Consider the following 16,241-nt stretch of genomic DNA (forward strand, 5'->3'; position numbering starts at 1 on the left):
GTTTTTTTAACATTAAAGCATGTCAACATATTCTGTTACACCAAATACACAAAATAATGATCTTTAAAAAAGCATCATATGACCCCTTTAAGCCCGATTTGCACCCCCGAACAATCAGGAGGATGTGGCCCGATTCGAGGCTTGTCGCAAACTATTCTTTGTTCAAAAAATCCTCTATTGTGTGGTGTCATTAGGATTATTTCCCCGAACTCAAATCGTAAATATCAAACATGTTTGATATTTACAACTCTTGATTAGGCTGCCTCTGAAGTGATACCCGCGATTGCCAACGAGAGTGAGCAAGCATCACCTACCGGATGTCCCAGGCCTTAGTAAAATATTTCTTAGCAGTTTTGTGAACCGGTTTAAAGCAAATCTCTTTTAAAAACTCCTATTGATGACATCGAAGTGTTTGTGAATACGGCCCTTGTTGCTAAATATGTCTTCTGTATTGTAACGCTATGGGACTCTCGCCGATTTTATCATCTGCCAGGCAAAAATGCCCTTGTGGAGTTTGATCATTGAATATCTCCTCAATACGCTGTACAAGTTGAGGTGTCATTTACGTGTGTTGCACAAACTGTGCAGAACGAGTTGCGCAAGTTTAATACTTAAGGTTAGAGGGTTCATAGTTAACAGTGCTGCTTGCCTTAGGAAACACCTCTAATAATGGGGAAGCAGCCTGTCCTTAAAGTTCCCCTGAAATGCTTAGAAACACGCAGCATTACTCTATGTGTTGACGTCATTTTAACTGAAACAGGAAGACAGGGCGGGACATATCAAGCAGCCCCGCCCCTTTTTAAAATAGCCAATAGCGTTCGTTTATATCACAGCCTGAATTCTAGAGCCAGAGCTGGAACAGATCGGATAACAAAGACAAGCTTTAGTTCAACAGGGTTTTACTGAGCTACTTTTACTATCAATAGGAGAGGACAGGCATTCTCTCTCTCTCTCTCTCTCTCTCTCTCTCTCTCGAGTACAGACCTCTTAAAATAGACAGGGCAACTCAAGAAGCCTTTTTGCCTCTGGTGGAAAAACACATCAGGGTCTGCGGTCTGGGATTGCGACAGCACTCATCCTGTTGACCCGTTACACCCTGACAGTCTTGCTTTCTTCAGTCTGACCAGGATCACCATCACTCTGGAAACTTGCATAACTCATCTCTACTCTCTTCCTCTCTACAATCCATCTTTTCTTTTCATTGTTTCTTTTTTCTTCTTTTTTTTTCCTGACAGCATTCCTTCTGACATGATTAAAGGTAAAGTATGACAGTTTGCTTTTGCCACTACATTTAAAAAAAGTTAAATAGGACCCCAAACTGTTGGCCCTACAGTGGCATTTCCAGGGGTTAGTGAGGGCATTGCCTGTTGGTAAAATATCTAAATTTGAAGCGATTTCTGTTATTATTAATTTAAAAAATGGAATTAACTTCAAGCGGTTTTTGATTTTATCTGTTTTACAAACTAATTGTAACAGAGTGCTCAAGACAATATTAAATACAGGAATATTGGTGACAAAAATAGACTCCTAAAGCATTTATTAGTCTTTAATTTAGTTTAATGGTAACACTTTAGTTTAGGGACCAATTCTCACTATTAAATAGTTGCTTATTAGCATGCATATTACTAGCATATTTATTAGTTTTAATAAAGCATGCCTTATTCTGCATGACCATATTTTAGATCCCTTAAAGCAGCACTATGTAACTTTTGACGCTCTAGCGGTAAATAAACAGAACTGCACACATCCCGCGGAAGAACATTCCAACCGGAGCTACTTCTCCAAGTTTACGTCTATGGCGATTCACGCAGGTATGTGTTATTCCGCAGCGGCGACGACCCGACCAGGCTAAAATAGTCCAAATATAAGTACCTATTATAAGTGTACCGTAGTGATTCGGAATAAGACAAAAACGCGGTTTGGAAGATGAATTCATGATGTACTCGCTCATTATATAGACTTTGCAAATTTTGAACACAGAAAAAGTTACATAGCTTTAATTCACCCCGTACCTAAACTTAACAACTACCTTACTAACTATTAATAAGCAACAAATTAGGAGTTTATCGAGGAAAATGTAATAGCCAATAGTTAGTTAATAGTAAGAATTGGTCCCAAACTTAAGTGTGAAATTTACTAATATATTATTGAAATCAAAAGTTGTGTCAGTTAATATCTAATGGACCTGAGCTGATATGAACTAACAGTAAATAGTTGTCAAAAGATGAATAAATCATGTAACAAATTATTTACTTTTTGCATTAATTAACCATAACTTAATGGGATCTTATTTTGAAGTGTTACTGGAATGTTTTGCATATAATATATTTGGCAATATACCAATATTTAATGCCAATCACAAATTTGTTCCGTTCTAAAATATGGTAACAATTTATATGCTAAATGTAGTTTGGTTGTTCTGAAAGTCATTTTGCATTGTGCAAATTAGTAAGAAACAACAGTGGGAAATAATATATATCTGGGATGTTAATGCTAACCAAAACCACCATAATCATCATCAAAATTGTGTTTATAAAACAGGTAGTTCCGGTCCTTGATTCTGATTGGTTGAGCCGCGTTCGAAGCTGTTGTAAATTACACTACAAACATACACCTTTGTTTACTTCTGTGTTGCTCGGCAACCACTTTGTTGGAACAACAACTGTTTCTGAGGAACTACATTGTTTGGTGGAAGAATACTGTTTTTATTTATATCATTACACTTTATTTGCTCTGTTTTATTCTGTGAAACCTTACTACGTACAGTATATGGAATAACCGTTTTATAAAAGCAATAAGCCCCGTAAGCCCCGTGAAGCTGTGGTTTACAGTGAATTTATAACAGCTAAGGGTGGTTTAGGCACTCCGCTTCGCGCCTAACAACGCCTATTAGCTGTTATAAATTCACTGTAAACCACGGCTTCTTGGGGCTTATTGCTTTATTAACGTGCTTTACCAGTGATTACAGCTGTAATAATTGTTGACTTCTTGTGTCTTCAGCATGAAGAAACGGATGTCTTTAGGCCAAAAACTCTGCCCGGGGTCACGGGGAGACCTGGACCTGAAGAAACCGGCTGGAGCCTGCAATGGTCCAGACTCGCAGGAGGAGAAGATGATCATGAGGAGGGAGATTTCTCTCACTAACGGCATCTGCTTAATTGTGGGCAACATGACTGGCTCGGGCATTTTCGTGTCGCCCAAGGGTGTGCTGTTGTACAGCGCCTCCTACGGCCTTTCGCTGGTCATCTGGGCTCTCGGTGGCATATTTTCTGTGTTTGGTGCACTGTGTTACGCAGAACTTGGAACCACTATTACAAAGTCTGGCGCTAGTTACGTGTACATCCTGGAGGCTTTTGGGAGTATCCTTGCTTTCATTCGCCTGTGGACGTCCATCCTGCTGGTCGAGCCGACCAGCCAGGCTGTCATCTCGATGACGTTTGCCAACTACCTGGTGGAAGCGCTCTACCCAACCTGTCGGTCTCCGTACGATGCTGTGAGACAGATAGCAGCGGCTTGTCTCTGTGAGTCCTCAGTGTGAAAGATTGTGATTGCAAAAAGTTAAGTTATTCCAAAGAACAATACTGTCTTTCTTTTTAATCTTTCATCAACCACCTCTGAAATGACTTCCCTTTTCGGCTGGTTCCTGTTAGCCATTGTTGTGTGAGATCCTGTCACCCCAAAGCCATTGTATTACCTGAGACAACTTTTTTTCATGTGTGCCCAATTCAGTGCCTGATTAGAAATGACATAAAATGACTTTATAATGTATTTTTTCTTAATTACGAAAAATGAATTTGTCATTTAAATTACATATAACATTATATTACCAAAGCTAAACGGTTTCAAATTAAACATTTCACTTTGTGTGTTTTCAGTTAGCTAAGCTAATTAGCTTAGCATAGCGTTTACTGTTTAACAAGTATTTTGATTAAGCGATACTTCACCCAAATATGATCCTTTTTGTCATCATTTACTTACCATCATGTTGGTGCAAAACAGTTTGACTTTCTTTCTTCTGTTAAACACAAAAGAAGATATTTTGAGAAATGTCTCCGTGTTTATTTGTTCATAAAATGCAAGTCAATGGGCACTAATGTTGTTTGGTACCCAGTGTTCTTCAAAATATCTTCTTTTGTGTTTTACAGAAGAATGAAAGTCATTCAGGTTTGGAACTACTTGAGAGTGTATAATGACAGAACTTTCATGTTTAGGTGAACCTTTAGCTAAAACAAGATATCACAATAACGTGTTTTTGTTCAGGCATTGAAGAAAGGGTATAGGATCGAGAACAGCACCTTAAATATATAATTTGACAAAAACATATAATTATTTATTACAAATTGCATTACATTATCATTGTAGATGTTATGTCGATGATTTTATTTATTTTGTGTGTGTGTGTGAGAGAGAGAAATATTTTTCCACTTCTGCTGTCTCTCACATCACAACACACAAAACCTTTTTTTCTTCACTTCACTAAAGCTTATCCTTCTGTGTGAAATGGCATTCAAAACCCATTGCACTTCCCTAATGTAATGGGGGGGAAAAAATACAAATTTGAGTGTGAAAAGTGGCCATTTCATGCCAGAATTAACCAATACAGCTGTAATGACTCATAATGGTCATTCAGCTGAAAAGGGAAGTTGTTTCAGAGGTGAGCCAAGCTATTACATTAAAAGAAAGATTATGAAGACATTTATTTTTATTTAGAATCATGTGCACTAATGAATCATCAACCACTAATTTCTAAAGAGATGTAGGCCTACTATTGCAGGTCTGACGATTGAAGACACTGGTATTTGGGTGAAAGATCAACAACAACACGTCATTTACAAAGAAGTGATGGTACTACGGTACAACAATGCTGTCAGAGTTAAATGTGTTCTCAGAAGGCAGGGACATAATCCACCCAGTGCATGAGGACAGACTGTAACAACACACATGATTCACATGCTAACTGAGATCGGACCTGGCCCTTTCCAAGAATAGGGTAAAAAAAAAAATGCAGTCATTTGTTTCTTTTTGTCAAATATCAATGCTTATTGCTTAACTTTCAGAAAATGTACATTATCAACTTCACAGATCAAACAATTGCTAAATGATATACTGTATAGTATGTATTATTATCAGCTCATATATATTATATGAGCTGATTTATTTTACATATATCTTGTATAATGTTTGCAATTTTTGCTAAACTGTTACCACAATTAAAAAATTTAAAAAGGGACCAAACGTTGTTTGGAGTTACTCATAAATTTATATTCCCTATAAATTAAATATTAAATATGTTTCTTATAGCAACGTTGGGATGATGGCTGAGCTTTGTGTTAATTTGTGTAACTAAGAAAACCGAGTAACATTATTGTTACAATTTTGAAAATCCTTATTTTGTCAAACAATTCTGCTGTACAACAGGGTTATGCATAAAATGTGGGACAAAGCTAAACTTCACATTTTTGATAATGATTTTTACCACAATACACTGAATCAGGGGCGAATCATTTCGTTATTAAATTTTATGTTAATAAGCATAACATTTCTCAAGAGCAATTTTTGAAGGGGACACAAATAATCCGGCTAAAATTGTACTTGTAAGGATATGTATACACAGTGGAAAGCCTTACTACTATTAGTGTAACAGGGAGACCGCGCCAAATTCGACAATTTCAAGCTGTTGTGCTGTTGTGACAGAGGTCGTGTCCGTTGTAGACATTATACTATCCGTCACAGTGTTGCCAAGTCCGCGGAATTGGGCTACTTTATCACTGTTGCCGCAGGTTATTTTTCATGTCCGCGGGTTGAAGCGACCCCCAATAACGTGTATTTTAGCCCCGGAACGCGATTTTTACCGGGCGACCCCCCTCGAAACGCGGTTAGTTTGGGATAGTTTTGGGCTAGTTTTGAGTAGCAATTGGGCGGGTTTTGTTGTGAAAACCTGGCAACCCTTTCTGTCAAGCAGAGAACGTTATTATTGCTAACATAGCGGACTCATCGAAAAATACATTGGCATCATGTGTATTAAAGAGAAAATAATCACTTCATCCGATGTTTAAGTGAATAAAATAGCCTTGACAGTCTTACTTACTGGAGTTCCACAACTATTGACTTCTCTCTCACTGGACTTCAGCGTGTGTAAATTAGACTAGGTGATGTAAAAGAGGAAAGCAGGCATTTGGACCAAAGCACTGTGAGGCAAGGGAGGGGGAGACTCGAAATGTTTCTAAACTTAAAACGTATTTTTGCGCCGTTTGTGTTGTTTTATTACTTACACAATTATTTAAAGTATGAAACATTGTTATGTACAATACACAGCATGGTTTTTAATCATAATTTTAGGGGGGACAACCCTCAGATGCGGGGGTTGTCAGTAACATAACTTTCCATTTTATAATGTTGTATTATTTGAATTGTTGCATATTGTCGAGAAGGTCAAGACCCTGAGGTGGGACTGGACAAACCACTATTTGAAATGATAAAACGGTGTTTTGATTGCCCTACTTTCATGCTATATTAATCTTTTGTTGTATAATAGTTTAACCTACTGAATAGTTCTCATTAAAAAAAATAAATAAAATTATAAAAATTGGGACACCTATAATGTACTATATTCATGGAAAGTGTCTGCTGTGGTTTTTGGGAAAATAAGAGCAACACAAAGAACCAACCTTATATGTAATATCTTGTGAGTCATCTTTTGACTAAAACATTAATGTTAAACCTTCTGATACTCACACAACTGATTTCCAGATGTATTTCTCTTTCCTCAGGTATTCTGATCTTCATAAACTGTGCTTATGTGAATAAGTACTTTGGTTAAAGATATTTTCACATACACCAAGTTCATGTCTCTACTCCTCGTCATCACAGTGGGCATCATTAAGATAATTAACGGTAAAAGTAGTTTCTAGAGGATACTGATGTGGATTTGTTACAGTAATTAAGAGTAATTGAGATTGCATGAACAAGGAAGTAACTATTAATCATAGTTCAGGTTGCACCTACGCAGGTGAAAAGACTCATAGCTAATTAACTAGAGATCTCTGTGTTTCTTGTACTGCTCAACCATATAATTTTCTCTCTGTGTTTCTCATACTTCTTTACGTGCACCACAGGAGAAACAAAGAACTTCATTTGTCCATTCGAGGGTTCCTCCACGGAGGCGGGCAGCATTGCCCTGGCTCTTTATTCGGCTCTGTTCTCCTACTCTGGCTGGGACACTCTCAACTTTGTTACTGAGGAGATCCAGAACCCTGAGAGGTGTCAGCATAACCATTTTTTCCACATTTAAATGGATATTGTCTTATTCAGTAATTGTGCATCTATGTACAAAAATCACATACTCCTGGTGGCCTTAGAAACCAGTAATTTAAACCAATAATATGACTCTACAAATACTTTTTCTGAGTAACTATAAATAAAATAAAAATGACATGATGATAAAATGTAGCCTGGCAAATTAGAGGTCTGAAACATGACTGAGTGTAGTCTAAGGCTACATAAAAGAGAGGTAAAGTTGTGTGGAAACCCTTATATGTACTTTTTGGGGGGCATATTTTAATGCAAAATTCTAGCTGCAGTCAATACTGCAGATTCATTAATACTGAACGAGGGTAATAACAAATTTATGTGCATACGCACCTGTCATGAATCTGGTGGAAATTGTGTCTATTTTTTTTCTTCATAAATAAATATGCAAATTGTACAAAATTAAAAATGAATGAGGCCCACTGACTCATTTCTAAATGAATCTGCATTTTAAATGATTAAATAACCCATACATAAAATCAGTCACTCGCTTCGTTCCTGACTGAATCAGACATTTTGAACAAATAGGTTGAATGAATGATTCAATGACTCACTCAGTAACATTCACTTGTCTACTGGCTTTTTTTAGTTTCATATTTGAAAATATTTCTTTTTTTTCGTAATTTTATTTCTATAGTAACTTTTTAATTAAAACACTACTCTCATAACATTTTTCAAGCAGTAATTGCAGTGTAATTTCATGCCCTCTGCGCTGCATTAAACAGCATTTTAATAAATGACATTAAAAATGTCTGTTTTCATTGACTAAAACTAAACTAAAATACGTTAATTAAAATTTTTAAAATTAATTTTAAAACTAAAATTCACAGCCTTTTTCCCCAACTAACACTAAAGACTAAATTACAAAATAGCTGACATAATTAATACTAATTAACAGAGATATCAAATAAATACATTTTGTGTCAAAGATCGCACATTATTTGTTGTTTGTCATGTGTAGTAGACCAATTTTGTTCCACCACCACCAGTATATGTCAGACCTGTGGTGTGTTTCTCTTTCTGGATTTACATTTGCATTTATCCTAAGCATTTATCGTTCATAGGAACCTTCCCATCGCTATAGCCATCTCCTGTTACAGAGTGACAGAGACGTGAGGCATGCGGATCCATTTGCAAAGCTTTATAAGAAGACATGGTCAGAAACAGGGTCGAACACCAGCAAACAGATATGGCACAGGCAAGACACAAGAGTAATCCGTTAAACAGGCGTGGGTCGATCGATGGCGAATGTAATCCAAAGGGCTTGACAAGAGGGGTAATCCGAGGAACATAAGCAATAGTCCAGGCAAGGTGCAAACATAATCCAAAAGACAAGTCGAAAGGGTAATCCAAAATACTCAGGCAAGAATCCGAACACGGGAAAGCAGGCAAGGCAAGGCTATGACAATGACTTGACTAAGAAAACTAGAGCAGGCTCCGTAAAGTAGCTATCAGCTAGGGTAGCGATATGTGCTTACAATACTCGGCAGTTTGAAAAGGATCTGAGTGAGTGTAATATAGTGTGTGTGTGATTGGTTACAGCTGTGTGCACATACTCCTGGTGGCCTTAGAAACCAGTAATTTAAACCAATAATATGACTCTACAAATACTTTTTCTGAGTAACTATAAATAAAATAAAAATGACATGATGATAAAATGTAGCCTGGCAAATTAGAGGTCTGAAACATGACTGAGTGTAGTCTAAGGCTACATAAAAGAGAGGTAAAGTTGTGTGGAAACCCTTATATGTACTTTTTGGGGGGCATATTTTAATGCAAAATTCTAGCTGCAGTCAATACTGCAGATTCATTAATACTGAACGAGGGTAATAACAAATTTATGTGCATACGCACCTGTCATGAATCTGGTGGAAATTGTGTCTATTTTTTTTCTTCATAAATAAATATGCAAATTGTACAAAATTAAAAATGAATGAGGCCCACTGCCTCATTTCTAAATGAATCTGCATTTTAAATGATTAAATAACCCATACATAAAATCAGTCACTCGCTTCGTTCCTGACTGAATCAGACGTTTTGAACAAATAGGTTGAATGAATGATTCAATGACTCACTCAGTAACATTCACTTGTCGCCACCTACTGGCTTTTTTTAGTTTCATATTTGAAAATATTTCTTTTTTTTCGTAATTTTATTTCTATAGTAACTTTTTAATTAAAACACTACTCTCATAACATTTTTCAAGCAGTAATTGCAGTGTAATTTCATGCCCTCTGCGCTGCATTAAACAGCATTTTAATAAATGACATTAAAAATGTCTGTTTTCATTGACTAAAACTAAACTAAAATACGTTAATTAAAAAATTTTAAATTAATTTTAAAACTAAAATTCACAGCCTTTTTCCCCAACTAACACTAAAGACTAAATTACAAAATAGCTGACATAATTAATACTAATTAACAGAGATATCAAATAAATACATTTTGTGTCAAAGATCGCACATTATTTGTTGTTTGTCATGTGTAGTAGACCAATTTTGTTCCACCACCACCAGTATATGTCAGACCTGTGGTGTGTTTCTCTTTCTGGATTTACATTTGCATTTATCCTAAGCATTTATCGTTCATAGGAACCTTCCCATCGCTATAGCCATCTCCTGTTACAGAGTGACAGAGACGTGAGGCATGCGGATCCATTTGCAAAGCTTTATAAGAAGACATGGTCAGAAACAGGGTCGAACACCAGCAAACAGATATGGCACAGGCAAGACACAAGAGTAATCCGTTAAACAGGCGTGTGTCGATCGATGGCGAATGTAATCCAAAGGGCTTGACAAGAGGGGTAATCCGAGGAACATAAGCAATAGTCCAGGCAAGGTGCAAACATAATCCAAAAGACAAGTCGAAAGGGTAATCCAAAATACTCAGGCAAGAATCCGAACACGGGAAAGCAGGCAAGGCAAGACTATGACAATGACTAGACTATGAAAACTAGAGCAGGCTCCGTAAAGTAGCTATCACAATCAGTGCAATGGAGCATGGGAAATATAGTCCAGGGTGACATGCAGCAGTTTGTGTGGTGTGAGAGTCAATGTAATCAGAAGGCGACCTCTGGTGGCGAGCAGATGGAAGACCACGGACCGGATTTGTGACATCTCCATGCCAATAGTGACAGTCATCTACCTACTGACCAACGTGGCATACTATGCCGTTCTGGACATGCCTTCTTTCATGGGTAGTGACGCAGTGGCTGTAGTAAGGATCTTTCTGATGATCAAATATCTTATCTTTAGTCTTTAAGAGTTTATTCTATAAATTAAGCTATCATTTGATTAAAATATCAGTCTGTGTCCCCATCTGTAGACATTTGGAAATCAGGTTCTGGGCCCAATTAGCTGGATCGTTCCCATCGCCGTGGCCATGTCTTGCTATGGAGGACTCAATGCCTCCATCATTGCCGCCTCCAGGTAAACCTATCTCTTTCCAGTTAAAACAACAAGGACACTGAAGTCTTGACATATGCGTTTAGTAAAGATTGCGCTCTTTCATGTTAGGTTGTTTTTTGTGGGGGCGAGAGAAGGCCACCTTCCCAACAGCTTAAGTCTGATCCACGCTGAGCGCTACACTCCTGTACCTGCACTCCTCTTCAATGTAAGGCTCTTGATTTTTCTACAGTTATCAGTATGTACATTATCTGTACCAGATTATCCATGATAATATGATACTACAATATAATAATTTGGGAAAATCAACATGATATGGTGTTCACAACCCATTTTACTTCTGTAATATGATGTATTTCTGTGAGGAAAAGGTATAGCTGGTCTTTAACCATTGGAAAGTCCCTGAATCATGGTTCTGCTTGGTGAAACTTCATTAACTTTTCAAATCTTTTGTTTTGAACCAACTATCAAGTCATATAATTTCAGAAAGCAAGGCTTTAAGTCATAACTGCTTCAAAAACGTTCCAAAATTTCAATAGTTCGCCATTAGCAGCGATCTCAGTGAACCCATGAACCAGTATATGTATCTATATGGTTTTTACCAGATCTCAGTGCTATTTTTCAAATTTGTAGACATTTTTAAAGAAACATTTGTATAATAAAAAAGGAAGAGTAGTAGTTAATTGTCTCGTACTGGCTGATTAGCCAAGCCCTCCATAAAACACACAAAAACAGGCCTAACAAATCAATAAAAGATTTAATAGATTACACTTTCAACAAAGCAGTTGCAACTGGTTTGTAAAAGATGTTTTTATGTATGTTTTTGGGCTGCATTTACACCAGCAGAATTATTTTACAAAGCAATTGATTAAGAGTTTTGAAAAGCTCCATTTCTTCCATCACTGGTAATGTCATTTTATCTTTTTTTTTTTTAAATACTTAAATTCACTTAGACAATAAGAAAAAATAGTCTTAATTTAGTTTCACGTGTTGCTTTCAAGCCTTTTTATTGCCTTGAAAATTAAACAGTCTGTATTTCTAATGCTGTATGTTTAAAGGGGTCATATGATGTTGCTAAAAAATAACATTTTGTGTATTTGGTGTAATGAAATGTGTTTATGCGGTTTAAGGTTCAAAAAACACATTATTTTCCACATACTGTACATTATTGTTTCTACTCTACGCCTTTCTGAAGCGCGTAGTGCTCCGCATAATTTCCCCTGGAAAAGGTCCATGGAGATGTAGCCTATGAAGCACTGCTCACACAGGAGTTGTTTTTAAACCAAGCAGCTTTCTGCTGGTTCAACCAACATGAACATGAGCAAAATCTGTGTGGAAAAACTCACAAGAGAGAGGATTCCTATTGGAATGACTGGATTTCGTCCACAAAATTTCACGTAAAGGTGATTGCACATTTATACTGACACCTAGTGGTGTGGATGTAGCATTGTGCAAAGCAATTGTTTTTGCTTACAGATTTCATTGTAGAAACACCCTATTCACATTCAGTTCAAATTAGTATATTTTGTGAACGAAAATGTTCAATAATCACAGAAGTCATGTGATTTCATCATGTTGGCCCCCATTAGGTGATCTGCTCCACATATAGCATAGCTTTTATTAGGCTACTGAAATGAGTGGAGTGGGTGGAAGTCATTTGAAAGATTTTTAACAAGTGCTACTCATTTCTTTTATGGCAAAAATAAATTGTAATGATAAAAAAAAATCGAATTCACCTTAATGTGTAAACGACCGCTGTTATGATTGGCTGCCCTCATTGTGTGTGAAATAGCAACAATGCCCACACCAGGTAGCTAAATGGGCGTTGATAAGCACTGGATTTGTGGCTGTCTGTAGGGTGTGATGGGTCTGATCTTCCTGTGTGTGGAGGATGTGTTTCAACTCATCAACTACTTCAGCTTCAGTTACTGGCTGTATGTAGGCATGTCTGTGGCCGGACTCATTTACCCAGTGGTGGGCCGTCAGGGCCAGCAAAGCCTTCTCTGCTGGCCTAAACACTATCAGAATCACTGATTTAGTTTAATATATTTTTCCATGAATGTGTATTAAATTATTTCCAATAGTCTATTCTTTTCATTTCATAGCTTTTCTTTGGTTGCACTGCTTCCAGCAGTGTATGTTTATATTAGAGCTTTTATCCAATCATATTTCAGCAATCGTGTTGCCAGGGTCAAAGAAATCTGCCTTAAGGCCTTCAGAATCAACAGTGCAGGCATCTGTCTGTTATGTAGTGCCCTGTTATACTGCATTACTGTGTAATATTTATGGTTTCTATAGCCGTGGCATCATTATGATGGTATGAAGAGATGGATTCATTCATGTAGGACGCCACTGAAGGCCTAGGTGTAAAATGCACGGCCCGCCACTGCATTTACCTGTGCATCACTCAGCCTGACAGACATGTCACAGGCCGGTCAAGGTAACTGGATCCATGCAGCGGTCCAGCATACACATCTGATTATTACATGGTGTTTGAATAACAGTATGTGTTATTCTGTGTGTTTGTTGACTAGGTCTTTTTCTCCATTAGCTCACATTGTTCTTTCCCTTCGTCTACTGCCTATCGCACTGTCTGAAGTGCCAATTTATTACCTGTGTGTCTACCTGCCCGAAGAGAAACAACCAAAATGGATTGGTAATCTAAATGGTGAGGATAATAATATTATACATTTATTGATATAAGAGGATCAAAAAAAATTAAGCTGCAAATTTCCTGACGTCAGATATGAATGCATTTAAACTTATAATCACCAACACTTAGGTTGAGAAGGTTTAGGTGTTGGTTCTGTGATCGATTTAAATTGACAAAAAACTTACAGTAAATGCAGCACAGTGGTGTAAATGTAGGTTTACAGAGTTATAAAGGCATAGTGGAAAAGATGTCCTGTTTAATTGTAAGGGCCAGAGAGAGTAAAATGGTCATTAAAAAAAATAGGAATTTTGCCACATGAAACACTAATATCTCATAGGATATATTATTTTATTTTAATATGAAGAAGCAGCAATTTCATGATTTGTAATTTTGAGTGTCAGGGAGAGTAACATGGTCATGAAAAAAATGAGAACTTAATAATATTAACAATATCTTACAGGAATTTTTATTTTATTACTGGAATATGCGGAAGCAGTGAAAGTCTTGATTTGTAATTGTAAGGGTCAGAGAGAGTAAAATGGTCATAAAAAATTGGGACTTAGGCAACAGCAACAACAACAAAAAAACACCAATATCTCACAGGAATTTATTATAGTTTAATCTAATTTAATTTTAACTGTAATATGAAGAAGCAGTGAAAGGAAACATATCAGCTCTTTTTGACAGCGATGAACTGTTTTCCTCCTTTTTGTGTGTGTGTGTGCATATAGTCATGCAGTAAAAGCATTATTTATAACCATAGCAGCTACCACTCCAACACTCAACAAACATGTGACTATTATTCATGCAAGTTCACAGTTCTGCTTAATTTATTTTGTGAATCTTTTAACTAAATGCAAGCCAAGGAGTGGTTGGATGTTTTCTTTTGGTATGAAGGAGGACCTCAAATTCAGACTCAGAAATGTTTTATGAGATACAAAGTTATGTACACAACCAGAACTAGTCACAAAATGTTCAAGTTCATGCTTAAAATAAGAAAAAAATATTTTTCCAATGGGATGGTGCAGGTAAAATGATAGGTAAATCAATGTATAATAATATTTTTTTTATTATTTTGTTTTATAATTTAATTGGAAAATCATTTTTTTTTAGTGTAACTACATTGCTCCTGTTTTCTCCAGCCTGTTTCTCTCTCTCTTTCCTCCATGCCAGATTCTGTCACCAAATACACTCAGATCATGTGCTACTGCTGCTTAAAGGGATAGTTCTAGTGTTGGGTCGTTCTTGAACGATTCGTTCATTTTGAACGAATCTTTAATGTGACTCGGGAAGAACGAGTCGTCTCGGGGAGTGATTCGTTCAGTCGCGCATGCGCAACATCCTATAGGTTCTGTACTGGAATTAGTCAAGTAGTTCACCTGTTTCGAGTCTTCGGGTTTCTCGAGTCATTCGTTCATCACCGAGCCGCAGGGTTTAATTTGGTTTTGTTTGTGTGGTTTTCAGCCGTGATTCCCATTCACTTCCATTATAAGACTGAAAGGGGTAAAAGTCTCACCAGCATGGGAAAAAGGCACACAGTATTGATACAAATGAGCTAAAATATTGTTTTTAATGTTTTTTGAACTAATACTTGTAGCAAAGTTTGTACTATTTTCTGCTTATTTTCATAAATAAAATAACTCATTGTTCAATAAATATACTGTCATTAAAATATGTAATGTAAAAATACATTTTAAAAATATTTTTAAAAGTAAAGATTCTGAAAGCATTGAAGGAAATCCCATAATAATTTAATATAGATTTACAGTAGGAACAACAAATGATATTTTATTATATGATATATGATTAATATCAGATTTTTAAATATGATGGTTTCATTATAAACATGGTGATTATCTCGAAGGTGGACACACAACTTAACATATGATATTTGCTAGCTTATCTGAATCTAACCAAGCCAGCTATTTATTATCATGTTAGCCTATTTATTGTGCCTTTCGCCCCAACAGCAGTGGCGCTTTTTACCACAAATACCGTTATTATTAATTACCTTAAACAAAACTGAAAATCATCAAGAAGACATTTGTCTCAAAATCTATTCAATAAATTTTGCGATTGTTTAAAAAAAAAAAAAAAATCAAATATTACATCAAACTTGCACAGAATCAGCTTTGCGTGAGGATCAGCCAAATTTCCACATGCATCTTGAAAAGCAGATGTTTTGGAAAGTGCTACTTCAAGTTGTTGTGCTATTAGTGGTTTAGAGGAAAATAAAATTAAAGGCGCCTTTTACCACGGGGCGCCTTTAACCCTGTTATACCTGCATGTAAAAAATAAAACACATAGGCCTGTAGACGTTTAAATGTAGGCTACACTATGTATTTACTGCTAGCCTACCTGGGGCGCCTGCAGGGTTTCACCTGAGGGCACGCACAGAGACGCGTTTGTTTATTTATTGATGCATTTATTTATTTATGAATGACGGCACCTCTAGACACGCAAAAAAAAAACGCTTTAAACCTGAAAACGGCAAAAAAGCAACGGAATGGTCATAGACATCCATCGCAATATTCACATTGGAAAACAACGCGGGTGGAGACAAAAACCGTTTCGGTGTGAATCGCTTCGCTTATTCACACTCATAGGACTCAGGACAGCACAGCAGTAGCTGAATTTTTTTAAGTTAACTTTCAAAATGTAGTCTTTTGTTTTATTTGTTTGTAGTTGATTGTCCACTTCTTCCAGCACGGTCCCTGTGTTCTTGTTTGATTTAGACTACTGACTGAGAAACCGCTTTAGGATAGGCAGAGGGTGAACCAACTGAAGCTGTCTACACTGTCAAATGAATCTCTTATTTACATATGCACATCTGCACTGTTTATGATGAGAATTCGCGATGAGATAGAGAATGCAGG

General features: G+C 36.7%; 1 pseudogene; it reads left to right on the forward strand.

The window, feature by feature from the left end:
- Positions 1-14,591, forward strand: part of LOC107722508 (Y+L amino acid transporter 2-like) — an 18,117-nt pseudogene extending 3,526 nt beyond the window's left edge.
- The last annotated feature ends 1,650 nt before the right edge of the window (positions 14,592-16,241 follow it).

This window comes from Sinocyclocheilus rhinocerous, unplaced genomic scaffold (genome assembly GCF_001515625.1).
Source record: "Sinocyclocheilus rhinocerous isolate Xijiao unplaced genomic scaffold, SAMN03320098_v1.1 scaffold161, whole genome shotgun sequence".
NCBI lineage: Eukaryota > Metazoa > Chordata > Actinopteri > Cypriniformes > Cyprinidae > Sinocyclocheilus > Sinocyclocheilus rhinocerous.